This window comes from Notothenia rossii (assembly GCF_949606895.1).
Source record: "Notothenia rossii genome assembly, chromosome: 6".
NCBI classification, from domain to species: domain Eukaryota; kingdom Metazoa; phylum Chordata; class Actinopteri; order Perciformes; family Nototheniidae; genus Notothenia; species Notothenia rossii.
Genome location: NC_136909.1, coordinates 68,720,376 through 68,734,602, shown reverse-complemented (window position 1 = coordinate 68,734,602; position 14,227 = coordinate 68,720,376). Strand labels below are relative to the sequence as shown.

Here is a 14,227-nt window from a genome sequence, read left to right as displayed (position 1 = left end):
AAGGAAATGATCAACTGTACAAATGAGTAATCATCCTGGTTGGATTCACTCGACTTCATGCAGCACTCTCAGTTGCTAAAAGACGTTTCTAACTCTCAATTAGTTTTAGACAACAATGTTAAGATGAAGTGGCGTTTGGGGGCTGATTAGCTCATTTAAAAATTTTTTTCTCAAATTAGTAGTTGGTGAAAAAGTATGTTTCATTTTTAACTACTGAAATTAATTTGATTTATTTTGGCAATTTACAGAATACATTTGCACTGATTTAAAAGTCATAATTGCAACTGTTATTTGTGATACAGGCATCCACCTTCCTAATGCTGATAAGACCAAGTTTATCAAAGGCACTAAGTAACAGATTGCTCTTCTCTTTTTTTCTCTGATTGTGCAAAAAATAATGACTCTCTCTAGCAGGCTTATGTATTACAAAAGAGCATTATTTTCCGTCTGCTTTTTTCCTTCACAATGCGGCAGAGCTGATGCGTGGTTTCCTCACCCTCCCACTGAGAGGTGTGAACCAAGGGAAAGGAAGGGTAGGAGGCACAGAAAACAGAACGGTAGACTCCAATAAGCACAATGTCCTCATCTTCCTGTTGTGGAGATCAGAGTTTCCAGTTTCTGTTGAGCAGACGAGGAATTTGTAATCTAATACCCCTGATGTTTTGAATAGTATGCCTAATAAGATAATTAGATGATGGGGTTGTCATGCAGAGCTGCATACTGGTTAGAGCAGGATCTTCACGCACACTCATTAAATCTGCTGATTGTGTTTGATGAATCAAAGAAAAGCCATTCATAGGTTGAGATATGCAAGCAGACAAACTGCGCCTTCAGGGGTATTTTATGATAAAGCTGAAAGATAAACATCAGAACCCTGAGTCTTTTTGACTTTGCAGAGAGCAAGAAGAAGTCTTGTGCATCCTTGAATTAATTAATGGATATATTTTATCAGAGAAAATATTTTCTCGGTCTTCTTCAGAATGGCATCACTGCTGAGAATCCTACTGGCACACAGTCCTACTCTGGGGCTCGGGGATTACATATGCTGCGTACACGTTAAAGCCTCTAAACCCTCGCCTCCGCAGAGCTGATCTGACTGCACAATCATCCCCCTCACTCTCAGCTCCACTCCGTCGGCCACGAGGCCTCCGTCGTCCCAGGATGCCGGCTGCTTACTTCCAGATCAGCAGAGCTCTGCAGTGGCCATGAAGGTCGGACCATGACTACATTTGTCAGCTTGCCTCTCTGCTCACTGAATCACCTGGGAGTTGACCCTCCAGCTCAGCATCAGTAAATGGGGTCAGACATTCTGACAGGAGGCCGGATCTTTCTAAATAAATGCATCTTTTTTTTTTTAAATCAGTTTTTTCAAGAAAAAAGTGTCAAAAGAACAATTGACTCACTTAGACGGGCACATGTGCTAACACATACACTTATATTTTTGTACTTTCTCACCTGAATGCACTCCTCATACACACTTAAAATATCACACCCACACGCATCTACACAAACACACAACACATCTGCAATTTCAAGGGGGGAATTGAGAACCTAGAGGCAAGGGAGGCCGTGCAGGGCAGAGCATATTCAATTAGCCCCAGGCACTTCTTCACCCTTACCTATCGTCATTGCATCACATTTCAATATTGTACAGAGGTGTGCCGCCAACGCACTGCTGACACATCAAAGGGCTGCGGCAAATCCACACTCCTCCTCGGAGCCTCACAGCTATGTCACAGCTGTTCTGGGGTAGGTCAGGCAGGCTCAGGGAGAGGCCAGGCTTGACTAAAGACCTTAGCAGACATATTTAAAAAAATGGATTTTCTATTTCCCACTTGGATGAGTTGGAGTTTTCAGGCCAGCCTGTGGGTAAGGCTTGATGGTTTCCTGGTCCAGCACGGCATGGTCAGGGCTGAGGGTTAAGGAGAGGGATAATCTGGATCATGAAATGTGTATAACAGATTAGAAGTGCTGCATGAATTTCAAGTGCAACACTCAGACTACTTTTTCTTTTTGCCTAAAGTTAGTTTTCTGATAATCCTAGCTTCACCATGTTCTCTATCTCTCTATCTATGCAGTCGGTCTCTATGCACACCAGGACAGGACTGGGGAAGCAAATAATCAATACATTCAGCAGGGTAATGACAGATATCCTCATTTGCATTAATGAATGGGTGGGCATGCATCCATGAACAGGAAATAAATAATGACATCCCTTCAGTCTGTCTTTCATCCCTTTTCTGGTTGGTGGATGGAGGATGTCGTTCTCTGAGATCTTCATGGAGATATAGATATATTTGCAGAAGCAGCATTAACACAGCGAGTTCAATTTAAAACATTGTGCTCATTTGTTACCGCCGGGGTTGCCTCCTTACCTCCGCACTGTCTCTTCCCCTCTCTTTTCTTCTTTACTGTTGGCCAAATGAGTTAGGGCCTTAAATTGAATTACATCTTGTATTTCTTCCAGAGGGCTCGCTAATTAAGAATTTAATTATGGCTTAGAGCAAAACACAGGCAACAAAACCCCCTCATGTTTAAAACATGAACACCATCTCGCTCTCTCTTTCTGCCTCCCCCTTTCTGTCCTACTCTCTCCGCTTCCTTTTGCAAGTGTGTGTTTCTAAAAGTTTTGAGGTGAAATGAAGGTAAGACATACACAAAGATGGTAATCAGAAAGGACTATACTAGGAATTCTCAAGAGGGAGCATGAGATGCATGCATGATGATCAAGAAGATGGACCGTAGAAAAGAGAAGCACACTGGATGATGATATTAAAGGTAAAGGCCTGTTAGCTCAGAGTAAAAACTTCCAGTGCCTTAATCCCCTAAATTAAAATTAATATTTCATGATAACAGAAATTTGAAATAAGCACAACTTCATTAGTGTCCTGTCTTTTTTACGAAAACTTTCTGCGAGTGCTGCTACAATTATTTATTAATTATGACTATGTCTCCTCTCTTGTGGCGTGTTGTAGAGGGGTTGCCCCGAGGATCGTTCCCCTGCTTGGGGGCTCCCTGCTCTGTAGGCCTGTCCTGCTCACTTACTCTACCTTTTCTCCCTCTCACCAGTAGAATCTCTCATCTCGTCTCAGTGGGCCATCCATCCTGCAGCTATTTGTCACAAGCAGATGTTTGAGAGAACCATGACCTCCAAGTGTGGCTGCCGGGGAATGGGAGCTTGGCGTCGGTTCTGATTGGAAACCTGCAGAGCAGAGGGGGCATGGTCAAGGTGAGTAATACCACCTCCTCTCAGGTTCTGAGGTCAGCTAATCTCCAATGGCAATCAGGAAGGCAATAGAACGAGTGTGGGGTCCCTGAGTGGGGCTGTCCAGGCCCTGACACCGCCGTGATGGGGCCAGACTGGGACTGATTTTCAGGAACAGTTTTTAATGTTTACCCTCAAACTAGCCCACACACACTTGTTATGGGATAAATTGTTAGGTCGACAGGATAGCATAATCCAGAAATGATCTAATGTGGCAAAGATAAGCACGTCATGATGCCTGTAGCATGTAGGACTGCATTTGAACCTAAACTACGGTAGTTAGACCTCATCTTAAAATATGTGTTAATAAATCTCTGAAAGGAAACAACTCTCTGGCAGGAAGAGTATGCTGGTTTCTGTTTCCAGGCTGAGGCCCATAAAGCACTAATGAGCAACATTTGAGGCCGGATTTAACTGCGGGTGAACTGTTCTTGTGAAGCGGGAACAAACGACATTGGCAGAAATATGTTTTGGACCTTTTTAAGGTACCCAAATGGGAAACGGTGGACTTTTGGTTCGCAATAGTTGGATGCAACTGATACTGATTGTGAAAAAAACAAGATTCATCTAAGGTGCCAAAATGGCTCCAAAGCTCCCTGGCATTGATTCATTTGTCAAAATGAATGTTCCTTATTTGTTCCTGTGCGTTTTACATTTTAGAAGGAAGTGCATTTCTCTCTAATGCTCACCTATCCCACAGTAAACACATATTCTGCTTTGGTTTGGTTGCAGGATTTTTGTGCCTTTTTCTTCTTTTTAGATCGACAATCTGGTGTCACTGAGCCTGCGCTTGGTTATGATCTGTTTCTGCTCTCTATCTCTGAGAGAACAGAGATATTCTGCCATTTCATCATTTATTATTTATTAGAATGCATTTGAATCTACTTGGGCTAATAGTTTTTGACATTGTGTTATAATTTGTTTGACCCTGAAGTGTTGTTGTGAGAGCGGTCAGTTTGTATCCGGGAGGGGGTTGTTCGCCTCAGAATAAACTGACGTTGTGAACTCTTTTCTCGGCTCAGGCTTTGGAGCTCATTAGAGTGGAGAGTGTCTCATTGGCTGGATTTAAGGTGGTTATCAAATATGAATCCTCTCTTTAAAATGTTATCTGTTGGGTTTGGTGGTGTTTTTCTGTGTATGGGTTAGATGTGGCTGTACAATTCTGCTTGTAAAGATTATGTTGGATGTTTAACCCAGAGGGTATAGCTAGGTGACTGAAGGGACCCCACACTTCTTTATCATACAGAGCAATGGTTGGATTGCACTACCGAATATCAAACTATTTTAAATGCATTTACTGCCACGTCAACACTCTGATGTTGGTATAGTTATAACAATGTGGGCATAACTAATACTATGTTCAATGAATGGGTTCACACACACTCACACACACACACAAACAAACAAACAAACAAACAAACAAACAAACAAACAAACAAACACAAAGGAGCTGATTGTGGATTACAGGAAGCAGCAGGGAGAGGGACTAGCCCCCATCACCATCAATGGGACTACGGTGGAGAGAGTCAGCAGCTTCAGGTTCCTTGGGGTCCACATCACTGAGGACCTGACATGGACTCTTCACACCATCACCAAGAAAGCTCGACGCAGGCTGAGGAGGCTCAACATGGACTCCAGGATACTCTTCAACTTCTACAGGTGCACCATAGAGAGTATCCTGACTGGCTGCATCACGGCCTGGTACGGCAACTGCACCACCCTCAATCGTAAGGCTTTACAGAGGGTAGTGAAAACTGCAGAGAACATCACCAGGACGGAGCAGCCATCCATGGAGGACCTTTACTCCCAGCGTCTCAGGAAGAAATCCCTCAGGATTATAAAAGACCCCCCATCACCCCAGCCACAAACTGTTCAGTCTGCTGCCGTCTGGCAGGCGTTACCGCAGCATCCGGACAAAAACAACCAGATTCAAAGACAGTTTCATCCCACAGGCAATAAGACTGTTAAACAACTGAACTGCTGAAACGATTTCATAACATTCATCTGCTACTTAGTCATTATTTACCTATTATCTAATATATCATTCCAATAACTTGTATATAGACTCGTATTGCACTATTCCACTTTTTTTCTCTCACTTTTTTAAAACTATTTTTCTTTTGTAATACTTTTAATATAGTATATTTTAATATTGTTTTAATGTTGTCTGCTTATCTGTATTATTGTGTTGCATTGTTGGAGAAGCCTGTGACCTAAGATTTTCAACAACATAATTACTCTGTCGCTATGTTAGTTTGACAATAAAGAACCTTACGCGCGCACACACACACACACACACACACACACACACACACACACACACACACACACACACACACACACACACACACACACACACACACACACACACACACACACACACACACACACACACACACACACACACACACACACACACACACACACACACACACACACACACACACACACACACACAAAATTTCCCAGTGGCCAATTGCATATCATTTTTGCTGAAATGGGACAGAGGTAAAAACAAGAGGACATGTTGTGGGCCAAGTAACTGTTCAGTACATAATGAGCTACATTCCTCGGTAGTCATTGTGATGTTGGATTTTAAAATGCGCTCTGTGAAACAAATTGTCAAAAAAGTCTCTTGTATACAGGGAAAAATGTGTTGGCGTCTAATTAAAACTACACAGTTTAGCTTTTTTTAAATGAGCAAGCGGTCAGTGAGGAAAATAATAGAGCTAAAATACAAGCATTGACTGTAACGCCGTAAACAACATTTAAATAATATCACATGTACAAAACATACATAAATCTCACCAGGTGGCTCAGATTCTAATAAATTACAATACACAAATAGGGTCAGCAAAGGAGACATTTAGGTTAGTTTTTATGGCAAAGGATAACATATTAGAGGAGAAGAGTGTAGCTCCAAATGTGTTTTGATGTAGGAAGGGGAATTTTCAGTATGTATCAAACAGATATTCTGTTATGCAGTGTAAATGTAATACAGAATACACATGCTTGTTAATGGCTGAGTAAAAGGACTGTGAGTGCAAAATATATTCCAAACATATCCAGTCACTTCATCATTTTCAAGATCATTAATATGTGTAGCGGACCACATGCAATGAAAAAGTGATTTAAAATCACAGTGCAATATTTGAGCCAAAATGCAGTTAAAGACCTTCAACCCTGCAGAGTAATTGTATTACGTTTAACTATCCATGTCTTATGAGTTGCATTTACAAACTGCGGTAACACCTTTATAGTTACAGATCTGTTTTGCATCTCGTTATATATTTAACAGAACTTGCCTTCGTTACATAACTTTTGCATCACCGTTGTTTTAATAATAATCCATGTGAGCAGCTTGGAGATTGCAGATCAACTTCTGTGATTATAAAGACACATGTAGAGAAATCATTTGATACAAATAGAGCTCGAAAGTAATAAGGTTATTACTCAGACTCTACCACAAACAGTGAAGATGTACATTCATACTATTAAAACAAAGCTCTCTTACTCTCTCTGTCTTCATAAGCAGATTCCTGCCGTCGTGGCTAAAGTATCATATTTTGCATTCTTAAAGAGGCATGAGGAAATGTGGTGTGACAAATTCCTTTAATGATATCACATACGGTAAATCATTAACGGATGCATTTGCTGAATAGTATTCTAACTTCCATAATACAGATAATGAAGTATTGATGCACACGCATAGACAATGATTGTATAATTAATATGTTCTGAAATCAGTCATTAATTAATAGAAAGGTTGCCATGCACATAATTCTCTGATTTAATCTATTAAGCCTTGGATTTCAGAGTCAAATCATCCTTGCGTGAAACCACTTTGAATTTTAATGTGTCCTTTCACGAGCTGTTGTTAGCATTTACGCCTACCCTTGTCCTTCATTTTGTGGATCTCACTTTGGTTTAATGAAGATTATTAGGCAGGAGCTGATGACGAGTTTATTTCCCTGGTCTTGATTCAGCTGTCTCTCCATCTGGTGTTGGAGCACCTGGGGTAAGCCTTCATCTATAAACAGCTTTCCGCGCCTTTCCAAGGCTCCCTCTGTTAGCTGACTTTCCATTTTTGTACGCATGGTTTTCTTCCCTCTACTTCTGCTTCTATGGTATCTCCCAAACCTTTCTGTTTGGACCTCTGAACTATTTCTAAAGGTTCAGCACAAATCTTGCATCCAGGAAAAACTAAAATCTTAAATACTTACGCATCTACATAACAATTGCTGTTCCAAAACTACTCTGAAGATCTATTTAAGTAAATGTTTTGATTTTCCTAACATCAATATGTGCACTGAGCACTGATCTGGCGACTGCAATTGGAACTTGCCTCGTGAACAGCCTGAGATGCCAGATTTGAGCACAGAGCTCCTCAGCTTTAATGAACACTACAGATGTGTCGAGCAGGGGATGAGGGAGAAGCCGACGGCGATGTAAACAGCAGCCAATTACCTGCCTGGATGACGATTCTTTACTCCTGCTTAGTGCATACACGTGAAGAGGCCAGAGCATCTGCTGCGAGGCCTAGCCCCAGTGTACTACACACACCAATATTAACACCATGCTGCATCTCAAGCATGTATTTCATTCATTGTCACTTCTTTCAGGTTGTATACCTCAGTGGTTTTCACACAAACGTTTATTATGATCCTTGTTTATATTGTTTTAATTTAGAATTTTGATTATTTAGTGATGGTGGTCTTTGGTGCTTTTGTATCACATTGGATATGCATTGGAATACAGATGCAGATACAAACACATTCAAATAAATTACAGCGACTGACTGAAAAATAAAAATAAATGTAGCGATTGTTTTTATTATAATGGATATGTTTCAGTTTTGACCCTTGTCCCACATGTTTACTACTCTGTTTCTGTTCTCATTCTAATTGTTCTTAGGCATTATTAAGCAAGACCGACACAATACGATTAAACAGTCATGAGTCAAACAGGGAGAAGTAGTGGGAAAGAAAGAGAGAAAGACTTGCCATCTGGATGTCTCCTGATCTTACCCTCAGGCGAGATACCGATGCCCTGCTGTCATTTAGATGCTGTATAGTTTGGTTTCCATCTTTATGTAGCAGTTATATAACAGATAAACTAGGGATGCTTATTGAATACACCTTTTTCTAGGCCACCTTTATGTCGTCCTCTAGCAATTGTATCACTCAAGTCTTTGATAAAGTGCTTTGATAAACAAGGAAATAGGAATGATGCCCTGTAAGCAGAAACAAGCTAATATTGGAAAAGGGAAGGTGGAAACCAGATGAAAAAAAGGAATTAAATCCAAATTCTACATTTGAATGCCCCTGCAGTTCAATACAACATTTTCAAAGGGAAAGACTGAAGTCAGGCTCAGAAATTGTGATATAATGTTGGAAGGGGACATCCATACACATCTTACCCTGAGGTGCCACCCTTTATCTCCGTTTCCTTCTCGAAATAGCTCCCTATGCATGAATGTATGGCACAAATAAAACAGAATAAACATTAGATGTTAATCATATCAGATAAAGAAGCACAGATGAACCAATGTAAGCCGTTTGCAGTGTGCCAGTTTTCCAGCCTGTCTGCATAAAGTCATCTAGCCCATGCGTTTACATGTGCCTGAAAGGCAGCATAGCTTTCATTTAGTGTGGTCCGACAGTAATGCGTGGTGACAGATCTTGACTGAAAGTAGCTCATTATACTGCACTATAAAATAAAATAAATCAATATTAGTGATGCCTGGCTGCCCACCAAAAGGGATACTGTACAGAGCTGTAGCAGTCAGCTCGCTTCACCTCCACAGTGCAATACGTTTAGAAGTAGAGAATGTGACTGCTTTTATTAAAAATATATTGCCAATGCACGCTCCTGAATTGAGTAAATAAGAACATCCTTATCAGAGTGGGCAGGGTTATTTGCAGGGATTCATCTCTTTGAATTCAGCAAGCCATAAAGTGGCGCTCCATACTGCGTGGGGAGCAAGTAAGCCCACTGTTGAGGGATATACTGTGAGAAGGCTACAATATCACTGACAGAAGGAACATGCTTCTCTCGAGTCCATAATCATACTAACTGTGGACTATGCCAATGTTATCTATATGTAAGTCTGTTTTGCGCTCCCAGGCAGAACATCGAGACCATTGTTTCATGGGTTTCTCAAGGCAGTCACACTTTATGGTGCAGAAAGCATACATCATAATACCTTTAAGTGCTGCAATGCTGACACGCAAGTTGTCGGTGCTTTGCTGTGTGTGAAGCACAACGCACCCAGAACTTAAGTGGCCTGACTTTATTCTGCCGGGACAAAAGCCGGCGCCCTCCCAGGGGTTTAAATTAGTTACACAAGTCTCTCTGTGGCCTCTGAAGCCCCCTCACTTCTACTGCATAGGGTTACACCATGTCTCTAGTGACAGGGCTTACTTAAAGCCCAACCCACATACTGTACCAAGACATGAGCTATCTTTGAAAATAACCTTGAGAAAGTAGGGCTGGAGGGGAGGGTTTTGGTACACTTGATTTGTCCCCTCTATAATGAGAGTACATGATTCGGCCTCTCCTGAGAGCCTGTCACAGAGCAGCCTATGCTGAATGCTGCCCTCTAAAACGATTGGAAGAGCAACAATGCATTTAATGGCTTGGCTTAATGTGGTGCAGTTATGTAAGCTCTGTGTTAAAACCAAAATGAAGGTGTGCGGGTGACGGTGAAATAGTACATAACCAAGCACCTTATTAACCAGATAAATATGGCCTAGCTTTATGTTGCACAGTGTTTAAACTATACTGTTACTCTGCCTTCAAGAGGAGACATGTTTTCAAGAGAGGCTCTTTAATAGGCCTACGAGGAAATGTTTGTATAGGGCTAATCACAGCTCGACATCCCAGCTGCCTTATAAAGCCAGGAAATATACTATTCTCAGAGAATGTGTCTACTATGTTAGATAGTTTATGTTATCTACTTCACATCATATGTGTGCCCATATACGATTTTTACCTCTACATCTTTATGAATAATAAAGTCCTCCATGCATACTGTCTATCAGAGCTGCCCTGTGGCAAAACCTACTGTCAGCTTGACACACCATGAAATATTCACTATACCATGAGTCATGTTCAGACTGCAGGGAGAGCTGTGCTTCACTATTCTGTTCCCAGATCAGATCAGACCTAGCTAAGAGGTGTCGTCGTTAACTTTGATCCACTGCTTGGCCTCCTCACTAAAAGCTGTCTCTCTACAAATACCAAGCTGGTTCCAAACAGGCTAAACTTATTTAGCCCTTTCTATCTTCTATCAACATTTACTAATTCTTACCTTGCAATCCCATTGTTTTAAACAATTGCCGGCTACACAGCCAATACCAATTGCTTTTTTGTTAAAAAAACTATTTAGGCAAAAACAACATATAATGACAATGTAATTTACCTTTGCTCAATAATAATTTGTAATTAATGTAACTTGACGGCATCGTAATGCATCGTCCTCCATTGATGTAGCAAATAGCTCAGTTATTTCCCCAAATACTGTGCTGCCTACCAGCTATTGGCTTGTTTCGCCTGACCAACTGCATGTGCTGCTTCTGGCCAGTGAACGATGCAAGAGACTAAACTACACATGATTGTTGCTCTAAGCCAGGGGATCCCCAAAATAGCAGTGCCAGAGGCTGGCAACCCCCCACCACGTGAATTGTCAACGGGGAGCGGGGTGCTAGTGAATTGTCAACGGGGAGCGGGGTGCTAGTGAATTGTCAACGGGGGGAGTCTCGCTGCGGGGACATTCTACAGACGGGCAGTCCGCCCCTGAAAAATCTAAACAATTTTAAACAATTTTAATTTTTAATCATCTCTCGACCCCCACTTTGGGAACCCCTGCTCTAAGCCACGTGGAAGATGGTGTTTAACCACAGGTGTGTATTTGTTACCCCCTTTGGGTAAAATCAGAGAATAGAAAGTATATACAGATCTCTTGATAGCATATTACTATTGAATATCGGCCAATTACAATCAGTATGTTGAAAAACAAAGTAGACGATAGATAATAATTGCTTCAATCGTCTTTCCTCTCACTGAGACAACATTGTATTAGCCTTGTGATCTTATTTATGTGCAACTCATCTTGTTGTTTCTGTGAATATTTGCTAAAGAGGTGCCTAAGGAGCTGTCGATGATTAGTGGTGTATAGTTTGTGAGAGGCATAATGTTGGTTCAGGGTCTTTGTTGTAAAGAGACCATAAATTACCAGAAACAAAGAATATCACCCCCCTCAGCAGCAGTGATTAATCTTACTTCGGGCTTTTAACTCTGGAGCCGGGCAGCAGCATGTTCCTAAGTCAGGCGGCATTTGCCTGGCCATTTATTCATTAGTGATCCCAAAAGGACATCCGCGAACACCTCAATAGCTGCTGAAGAAAATGGTCTCATGTTGTGATACTCATTAAATCCAGCACCAAATTGCCTTTGCGTTGTATTACATATTTATCTTTCACAGTGGAACCATTGTATAGACAAACACAAGCTGTTTTTGATTGGCAATGCAGATTGATTTTCTTTTTAGTAGAAGACAACATGTGCCTCAGCTTCCCATGAGTCCTTAATACTTACTGCACACCCTTAAGGCACACACCAGAGCGACAGTTCATTTGCTTTTAAAAGGCATCTTTAAAAAAAAGAATCATCATTGCTCTACCTGCAGAGGAAACAAAGTGCACTCTCTTCTCTACTAGAACTGGGTAATTGGGCTTTACACATATGCTCTTTTACTTATTATGTCTAAAGCATGTCCTACTTCTTTAAACAAAAATGTTTTTCAAGGTGTTTCATGAGGATCCTTACAAAAAAAGTCTAAAAACAAGTCAGGTTGACATTACCATTGTTCTTTTAAAACAATGTCTGGAGAAAGTCCACCAAGGACAAACTGGACAGCCTGAAGGCGTCACATTTGTTGTCTAAGATGGTAGACAATTTAGATACATCAGGGTTAGAGTAAAGTGACTTTCTGTGTCTGACGAGAGAACATGATTTCTGCCTTTTCAACCTCTATAGGTGAACTAAAGCTGATTAACAGAGATACAGAGTCTGTCTGAGGATAAGCAGCAATGGGAGAAACACTTTCTGTTAGTGTTGTTGTTTCTGCACGTGTCGAGCTCCATGAAACTGACGTTTCTGTTGTAGAAAGAAGCAGTATTTTCTAGTTTTCCCCCTAGTTTGTCAGGGAATAGAAAGGCTCTTTTAGAAATGATAAAAACTGTGCAGCTGCCTCGAAAAGGAAAACTTTAAAAAAACATTGTGTCCTTGCTTTTTCTTTACCTACTAGACCTGCTCTTTACTTGAGACTGAGTGAATAAGTGGCTGATATTGACTTTGGAAGAGAAATGTCAATGAAGACTGAAAGACGAGGCTTTGCATACTCGTGACTAAAGGACACTGGCTATGAGAGCAGAGGGTGGGTATTGAACTTGGCCCTCATGTCACCAGAGAATTGAGATGTTAGTGCATGCTGTTAACAGACCTCCTGATCAATGATTGACAAACACCAAGAATTCCCAGCTGGGACTTGGCTCTGCTTCAACGAAAGGACCAAGCAAGGACATCCTGTGGTCTCTCTGAACAGAAGCAAAAGATAGCGCATACATTTTAAATCTCATTGATGATTAAAAAAAGCTAAATGTCCCTTTGTCATTCAAGGGACAAGTACAAAGTTGGGAGTAGAATTAAAACTCTATAGTGGCATTTTAAAATATATCTTAAACTTGTTATTTTTTAGCACATAATTATGTTAAGAGTCCTTATTTTTGAATTGCCTTAATGAGTGTAATTTGGTTGTGGGGCTCCTAGCATCAAGGGGCTGCAGTGTTGTTTTTTCGACACCTGCTGCCCTTATGAGCAACTGGAGACCCTTTCATGAAAAGTCTACCAAAAGAACCAATTAACCAGTCTGACAAGTTCCTTATAATCACCACTGAAAGCAGATTGTGTAGCACTTAAGGCCAATCAAAGAAGCAGGCAATCAGAAATGAAAAGACCATTACGTTTTTGTCTTTACTTGGACTCATGGCCATTGCTGTGAATAGAAGTACAGTTTATTTGTGTGATTCAGGCTGCCTGCTCAACAGCCAGATAGTAGCATGAGAAAACATTTGCAGCATATTTGCTGACATACTAGAAATGTAATTCGTATTGATTGATTTTTTTAAACGTGCAAATAAAGCAGTAGGGAAAGCACAGAGACATATATTGTGTAGAGATGTGTATTGAAGAAAGATCTATGCTGTAAAGAAATCATGTCTACTTATTTCCTCAAATATATTTTTTTATGAGGAGCATTAAAGAAAATGTAAAAGGTAAAGAGCTAAAACACGGTGGCACATCTTTCTTATGACTGGCTTGAATTCTCAGCTGAGTATCACAGTTGCTGTGATCAAGGTCAGCTCTCATCCTCCAGACTTGATTTTCCTTGTCGGTATTCCAAGCACCTCAGAAAACGTTGGCAGCAGTTTTTGCTTGGCAGATTCCTCCCCGACCCGATGGGGCACAAGGAAGACACGCACTGTGAATAGTCGATTCTTCAAACCTGCGGTCAGCATTCCACATGCGTCCCTTGGAGCTAAACGCTCTTCCTCTGCTCTCCTTTTAAGCTCTCTGACAGGAAGGATGCGATATTGCACCTGGCCTCTTTCATGGCTCCCTCCCCCCTTCGCCTCTGCCTCGTCGTGGAACTGTTCCACCGCTCCACACTAATTGTTCATTCCTTCTCTCCCTTTTATTCCGCTCTGACACCTCCTCCCTGCAGAGCTCCAGTGCTCACGCCTTGAGAAAAGAGGACAACTCGTTATTCAAACTGTTAAACAGATGAGTTCATAGGCAAGAACAGCTCTGCACCCCGGGATACAGAAACAGTGAGACCTGCTATAAATCCCTTTTGATCTGGGCAGAGTTTCAGCACAGCAGACCTTTCTGATGCCAGAA

General features: G+C 41.3%; 1 long non-coding RNA gene across 1 annotated transcript in view; it reads left to right on the top strand.

Moving 5' to 3' along the window:
* The window catches only part of LOC307044007, a 97,390-nt gene that overhangs the window by 16,530 nt on the left and 66,633 nt on the right, over window positions 1–14,227 (top strand). The window contains exon 3 of the long non-coding RNA XR_013809499.1: window positions 3,070–3,229. This is a non-coding gene — a long non-coding RNA (uncharacterized lncRNA). The remainder of the gene's footprint in view (window positions 1–3,069; window positions 3,230–14,227) is intronic.